Source organism: Rhipicephalus microplus, chromosome 3 (assembly GCF_043290135.1).
Source record: "Rhipicephalus microplus isolate Deutch F79 chromosome 3, USDA_Rmic, whole genome shotgun sequence".
Lineage (NCBI taxonomy): Eukaryota > Metazoa > Arthropoda > Arachnida > Ixodida > Ixodidae > Rhipicephalus > Rhipicephalus microplus.
The window spans coordinates 259804943-259812845 of record NC_134702.1 but is presented as its reverse complement, the minus strand read 5'-3'; positions in this window follow the sequence as shown (position 1 = coordinate 259812845).

Sequence of the window (7903 nt, the reverse complement as noted above, 5' to 3'; positions counted from 1 at the left end):
GCAGCCGACAATGACGCCTCCTGGTACCAGACCCTGGATTGCTTCGGAGAAGCGGTGGACCGTTTGGACGCTTTTGGTGCGGCTGCTTGAAATGTCCTGCGATAAGAGTGCCAGAAGATTTAGCCCGTGCACACAGCTCTCGCCGCTACTGCCAAGTGAAAGCTGCCACAACCACGTAGCTCCTTTTGTAGGGCGCAAAGCGTGACGCTGATCCTGGAGACAGGGCGCAGGCGCAGCCGACAATGACGCCTCCTGGTACCAGACCCTGGATTGCTTCGGAGAAGCGGTGGACCGTTTGGACGCTTTTGGTGCGGCTGCTTGAAATGTCCTGCGATAAGAGTGCCAGAAGATTTAGCCCGTGCACACAGCTCTCGCCGCTACTGCCAAGTGAAAGCTGCCACAACCACGTAGCTCCTTTTGTAGGGCGCAAAGCGTGACGCTGATCCTGGAGACAGGGCGCAGGCGCAGCCGACAATGACGCCTCCTGGTACCAGACCCTGGATTGCTTCGGAGAAGCGGTGGACCGTTTGGACGCTTTTGGTGCGGCTGCTTGAAATGTCCTGCGATAAGAGTGCCAGAAGATTTAGCCCGTGCACACAGCTCTCGCCGCTACTGCCAAGTGAAAACAGAAGACTAATAAGCACGACGAATGCAAGCGCATGCCACAGGATAAATTCCCGGCCGCGGCGGCTCCATTTTCGGTGGTGGCGCTAATAATGAGGTGCGTGAACCTAGATATAGGTGCAAGCCCCCCCAGGTGGTCATATTTCCGGAGCACCCCTCGACAGCGTCTCTCATAATCATATGGTGGTTTCGAGACGTTAAACTCCTGCTATTACTAATAAGAAAGCACAGAAGTGCATGAGGGGCAATGATGGGGGTGGGAACCCTTGCTAAGGTGGCGCCGTCCAACTGCGCCAGCCATGCTTCCTCCCTGAATACACTAACCATGGAGGAAGGAAAAAACTAGGCAGAGACTGCTGCGCCGCGTGGCGCACGAGCCACCTCCTTATTTTAATAAAGTCTCCAATTTTATTAGGTTAGCACAGAGGCTTGCAGGTATGTTAAATGAGCATGGTCACTTGAGTAACACCTCAGAGGTCAATAATTATTGGGTGGACAGCAAGGTATACATGAGATAGGATTATGCAAATTCCAGACATGGAAGCAATACAGTTGTCGAGAAGACTTTATTAACAGTACATTTAGGGGCTTCATACAAAATATTGGTTTCTAGCAGGGTGAATTTCCTTTTGCTGATGCTTCCGATGGCATTATTGCAATGATGATGTGTGGGGTTTAACGTCCCAAAACCACCATATGATTATGAGAGACGCCGTAGTGGAGGGCTCCGGAAATTTTGACCACCTGGGGTTCTTTAACGTGCACCCAAATCTGAACACACGGGCCTCGACATTTCCGCCTCCATCGGAAATGCAGCCGCCGCAGCCGGGATTTGAACCCGCGACCTGCGGGTCAGCAGCCGAGTACCTTAGCCACTAGACCACCGCGGCGGGGCGGCATTATTGCAATTCATAAGCACTGGTTTTATGCACTGACGTGACGATCTTGTTTTTTCAAAGTTCATGTACTGATTAAAAAGTATAGCATCAAAAAACTTACATGCTTTCGTAAGGCTTGATCAGGCTCACCGTAGAGGTAATTGGTGACAATTTAGTGATTATATGTGGGATGTCTGTGTACATAACATCATAGTAAACTTGCAATGCTGTAGCTTTATTTGTGTAACGATTGAAGCTTCTTTTTCTGTTGAAAATTTCTGCCAAGCAAACAAGTTCCAACAGCAGGATTGGCCCTTGTGTAAAGCAGGTGGTAAGAATGAGCTTATTCACAAGCCCTTCAAGAGCGCCCACTGAAGGAACTAGTACCTACAGGGCAAAACTTCCAGTGCACCTAGAAGGGCAAGGGAAGACGGTGCTGGTTAACATTGCAGGAGGGTATCTTCTGGACATCATCCTTCTCTAGCCACAAGCTTGTATTGCCAATGTTTAGCAGACTCCTTCTAACATAAACTAGGTATAGATGTTGCTTCTCTATTGCAAGATGACACACCATATACCTTGTGAGAGTCTCCTCACTACAATCCCCTACTATAGCCTAAAATATTTCTTCCACGGTGCCCTCTTTTGTCCCAAACAGTTGTCGCAAGCAACAATATGAACATTGTGACAGTCTAGCTGCTGCCCACAGAGATGGCTCCAGCAATCACGATGTATACTCCACTCAAAATGTAAGACACTGTAAAATCATAGTCCTGTGTGCGTGCATAGGACCTTGAACATGTAAGCAGTGACCACTTCTCTTGTGTACTTTGCTCTGGCTCATGCTTGTCACACACTTGTTCAAGATTGTAACAGCGAAATCAGTTCTGGCAGTGCTGTCTCACAGGTAAGACTGTGTATACCCACAGGAACACCATGGTGGAGCGAGCAGAGGTTCATATCAAATGTAGTAATAAACTGGCAACACAATGGTGATATAAGCACTCTTGCATTAATTTATTGCATTAATTTATTGAGGAAGTCATCGCACTGTTAAGCCTAGCTGTGATCTCTTTTCGTTATTGTCTACATAGTTTTCCCGTTGGTCACAGCACAGGCAGAAAAGTTTCTTTATGGGAGCACCATATTTTAAGCTTGCATGACTCTAATGAAGCAATGTGCAAAGAGTGGTATTCAAAATGTCAGCCTTTCGTGTCCTATATATGGTGAACTGGTTGTCACATTCAGCCGGTGATCCTGCAGGAGCTCGAGCATATAATCTAAGGTCATCTTGCATCAACAATGCCACATACAATAGTTTAACAATGATTGTTGATGGGCGAGAGGGTGCATAACTCCAGGGAGGTTTTAAGCTAAGAGAGAAAATTCTAGATGCCTAAGCACCACAGGAAAAATGAAAAAGCACAGGAAGAGAGCGTCGCTCCCAGCTAAACTACAGAAAACACATCACACCATACATTTGCATCGTCTAAACTTTCCCCTAATAATGTTATACCAACCAGCCCAGCAACAAGTAATAAAGTGCAGAATGACACTTGCATAACACAAGAAACGCAGGACACGAGTTAACTGTCATCTATCTTTAATTATGGCTTTGGTAGAAAATATATAAGGAAACAGACACATGTGCAGTGTGACAGTGTGCAATGTCACAGTCATCAAAAAACATCAAGATATTTGAACAGGGATACTTTTTCAATAGGGACAGCTTGAATTTCATATTGACTCATTTTTGTTTTATGTGCTCTTGTATATGTCACGGCCTTTGTTCTTGAAGTGTTAATTTGCATTTGGCACTGGTGACACCAAAATGCAAGTTTATTAAGGTCCAACTATAATGACTCCTTAGCTTGGGTGCTGTCAATTTTTCTATAAATGATGTAGTTGTATGTAAATAATCTGATAGTAGATAATAAACCATGTCCACTGTCGTTGATGTAAATGAGAAACAAAACTGGTCCCAGGATTGATCCCTGGGGAACACCAGACTTTACATGTGAAAGTGAAGATGCGTGTCCATTCACATAAATTGATTGGCTACAGTTGCTCAGAAAATGATTTATTCAGCTTTTTTCCAAAGTAGTGGCTACCTTATCATTATACATAGAGCCATCTAGAGTTAAAAAGAAGGCTTCCTTGTCAGCAACCAAAACACGCAACTTAGCTTCCAGATGCGTCTCAGACAGCATGAACACCGTTGTGAGGAGTGACCATGCTATGTACAACAAAGGCAAGCTGAAAAAGCCAGTAGGCTTTTTTTGTGAAGCCAAGTTGTGTGTTTTGGTCACCTTCGTGCTATCTTCGTTTACGAACTCTTCTATGAACATAATGCAAAAAAATACTCATTGAAATAATAACACCATCAACAGAAAATGAAATGAGAAGAGAGTGTGCTACTCTTGAAATATCTGCAATAACTGCATAGCGAAGGATGTTTCCAGCTGCATCGCCAATATTAATAATAGCAGTAATATTATAAAAGGCAAGACATAGCCCAGCAAACCTCTTGTTACGGCAGTTCTAACATAAGCACCTAACTAAAAGGCCTTCAAGCCAAGCCGAAATTGTGGCCACGACAAATATGCACAAATTTACCGATGTGAGAATTGCTATGCTTGGAAAGTCAGATATGGTATGTGATATGTAAAAGGAACATACATTAAAATAGTGCATGTACCAACATGGAAGCTAAGGAATGCTTTAGTCAATGGGAAGAACAAGCTGCCCAGCGGGAATTTCCGTAGTCTTGTTTACACTGTAGTCTGCCACAAGTGTGACAACATGTCAGTCTATGAGACCTGCGATTTCAATGAAAGAGTTAAACAACACGAATATGAAGTCACCAAATCATGTGCGGCCTTGAATGCCCTCGCTGAACATGTGGAATATACAGGCTTTCAAATTGACTGGTCAAGCAACCGTGTTCTGGTCGAAGAAAACAAGCTTGCATCATGCCGGCCCCTGGAATCCCTGCACATGCACACAGCTACACATATCCTCAACAAGATTTATGGAACGCTGACCATATACTTTTGATGCTTACATCACACACCTAGTCATACTTAAATACGACGTACTTTTCTCATGGCTGTAATTCAGAACAATATCGGGTGCCCAAACGTCAATAAACTTTGCGTTATTTTGGTCGGTGTATCCTTTTGTTTGCATACTAAGAAGAAACAGTTATGCATTGCCTTTTTTTCAGGCCTCTTCTAGCTGTTCACTGTAGCTGCAGTCGAAGGAGTGACTTTTTGAGTATTGATCAAGGGTAATGCTTATTTTTGTGATGGTGGCACAGACTTCTGTCAGTTTCCATGAATTGGCCAGGTTTTACTAAAGTTCCCCCAGTTATCGAGCAAAGCCCCGATTCCCCGACTTTTCCAGGTTGGTAGACACCCTGCACAAATAAAGATAGATGGCAGTTAACTCGCGTACTGCGTTTCTTGTCTTATGCAAGTGTCATTCTGCACTTTATTACTTGTTCCTGGGCTGGTTGGTATAACATTATTAGGGGAAATTATAGACGATGCAAATGTATGGTGCGGTGTATTTTCTGTAGTTCAGCTGAGAGTGACGCTCTTTCCCTGTGCTTTTTCATTTTTCCTGTGGTGCTTAGGCATCTCGAATTTTCCCTCTTAGCTTAATTACCTCCCTGAAGCTACGCTTCCTCTCGCCCATTAACAATCATTATTAAACTATTGTTTGTGGCATTGTTGATGCAAAATGACCTTAGAGTATATGCTCGAGCTCCTGCAGGATCACCGGCTGAATGTGACAACCAGTTCACCATTTATAGGATACGAAGTACTGACATTTTCAATATATCTGTTCGCATAGTGCTTCATTGGAGTCATACAAGCTTAAAATATGGTGCTGCCACAAAGAAATTTTTCTGCCTGTGCTGTGACCAACGGGAAAACTATGTAGACAATAACGAAAAGAGATCACAACTACGCTTAACAGTGCGATGTCTGCCTCAATAAAAGAATGCAATAAATTAATGCAAGTGTGCTTATATCAGCATGGTGTTGCCAGTTTATTACTGTATTTGATATGAACCTCTGTTCGCTCCACCATGGTGTTCCTGTGGGTATACACAGTCTTACCTGTGAGACAGCACTGCCAGAACTGATTTCTCTGTCACAAGCTTGAACAGGTGTGTGACAAGCATGAGCCAGAGCAGAGTACACAAGAGAAGTGGTCACTGCTTACATGTTCAAGGTCCTATGCACGCACACCAGACTATAATTTTACAGTGCCTTACATTTTGAGTGGAGTATACATCGTGATGGCTGGAGCCATCTCTGTGGGCAGCAGCTAGACTGTCACAATGTTCATATTGTTGCTTGGAACAACTGTTTGGGACAAAAAAAGGGCACCGTGGAAAAAAATATTTTTAGGCTAATGTAAGGGCTTGTGGTGAGGAGACTCTCAAAAGGTACGTGGTGCCTCTTCTTGCAATAGAGAAGCAACATTTATACCTGCTAAACATTGGCCATACAAGCTTGTGGCTAGAGAATGATGATGTCCAGAAAATACCCTCCTGAAATGTTAACCTGCACCGTCCTCCCTTGCCCTTCTTGGTGCACTGGAAGTTTTGCCCTATAGGTACTAGTTCCTTCAGTGAATGCTCTGGAAGGGCTTGTGAATAAGCTCACTCTTACCACCCACTTTACCCAAAGGCCAATCCTGCTGTTGGAACTTGTTTGCTTGGCAGAAATTTTCAACAGAAGAAGAAGCTTCAATCGTTACACAAATAAAGCTACAGCATTGCAAGATTACTATGATGTTATATACACAGACCTCCCACATATAACACACTAAAGTGTCACCAATTACCTCTATGGTGAGCCTGATTAAGCCTTAAGAAAGCATGTAAGTTTCTTGATGCTATACTTTTTAATCAGTACATGAACATTGAAAAAACAAGATTGTCACGTACAGTGCATAAAACCAGTGCTTAAAAAGTGCAATGATGCCATCGGAAGCATTAGCAAAAGTAAATTCACCCTGTTAGAAAGCAAATTCTGCACGAAGCCTGTAAATGTATTGTTAACAAAGTTTCCTCGACAGAATGGGAAGCGCTAGGGATAACAGTTAATGCAGAGTTGATTGATTGATTGATATGTAGAGTTTAACGTTCAAAAACTACCATATGATTATGAGAGGCGCCTTAGTGGAGGGCTCCGGAAATTTCAACCAACTGGGGTTCTTTAACGTGCACTCAATTTGAGCACACGAGCGTACAATATTTCCGCCTATATCGGAAATGCAGCCGCTGCAGCCGGGATTCGACCCCGTGACCAGGGTGTCAGCAGCCAAGTACCTTAGCCACTAGACCACCGTGGCAGGGCTTTTCTGAAATGCAGTGAAAGCATGTATGAAAAATAAAATACTGGTGGTTTGATACAACTTTATTAGAAACAGTACATGAAAACTTTCTTCACCTTCTTGGCTTTAATCTGCGTAGCATGCTGGTTTAGACCTCAAAGCAGAAAATCAACACGCGTAATGCTTTAATTGGTCTGGCTCTTTCCATTACAGCTTTGCTGCTCACGAGACGTGTCTCCTACTGGGCCGTCAAACACGCCAATGTGTTAAATTAGAGAAACCTCCGCTTTTCTATTGGCTTGAACATGTAAGAACTATATACGTACCTATAGAGTTCAAATGCCTTTCCCAAACTGCAGGATTCTCTTGCAGTGGCTTGTCGGCCCTTGGTAAGACACGTGCCCACTTTTCTAAATCATCCTTGAGGGCAGGTTTATGGTGCGTATCGCTGTTGTTTACCATTGATACACGCGGCGTGTATTGATAACGCTGTTTACCAAAACACTGCCGCGATGGCTGTCTTCACGTCCAATAGAAAAAAAACTGTTCAACAGCGTCGATGATTCCGACTACGGAGATCTGTACAGAAACAGAAGAGGTGTTGACCGGGTTTGTGTTTTAATCGGTCGTCTGCTCATTGTTTGTGATAATGTCAGTCATGATTTCGGGTACAGGAACGCTGTCGGATGGTTCCATGGGCATATGGTTTGAAGAGACTGTTCATGCAGACTGTCTAGAACAACGATTTAGCGATTAGTATTCAATCTCGTACTGACGGCCTTCTATTTAAAAGTGCGTGCAAGGCCATAGAGCGAAAAAAAGCGAAAAATCCCGGCTATTCCTTGACAGACAGAGCCACTTTTCTTCATGTTGTATCAGTATAAGACACGTACGCGAGCTTTATTAAATACATGTTTTAACTTGACAGTCTCTATGAGGGCTTCCTATTGCATCAACTTCACGCTTTCGTAAAGACGAAGTAGGCGCGCAGCTTTGCACTTAGAGCTACATCTTCATTACTTAATTAACTCTTAACTCGAGCTACATAT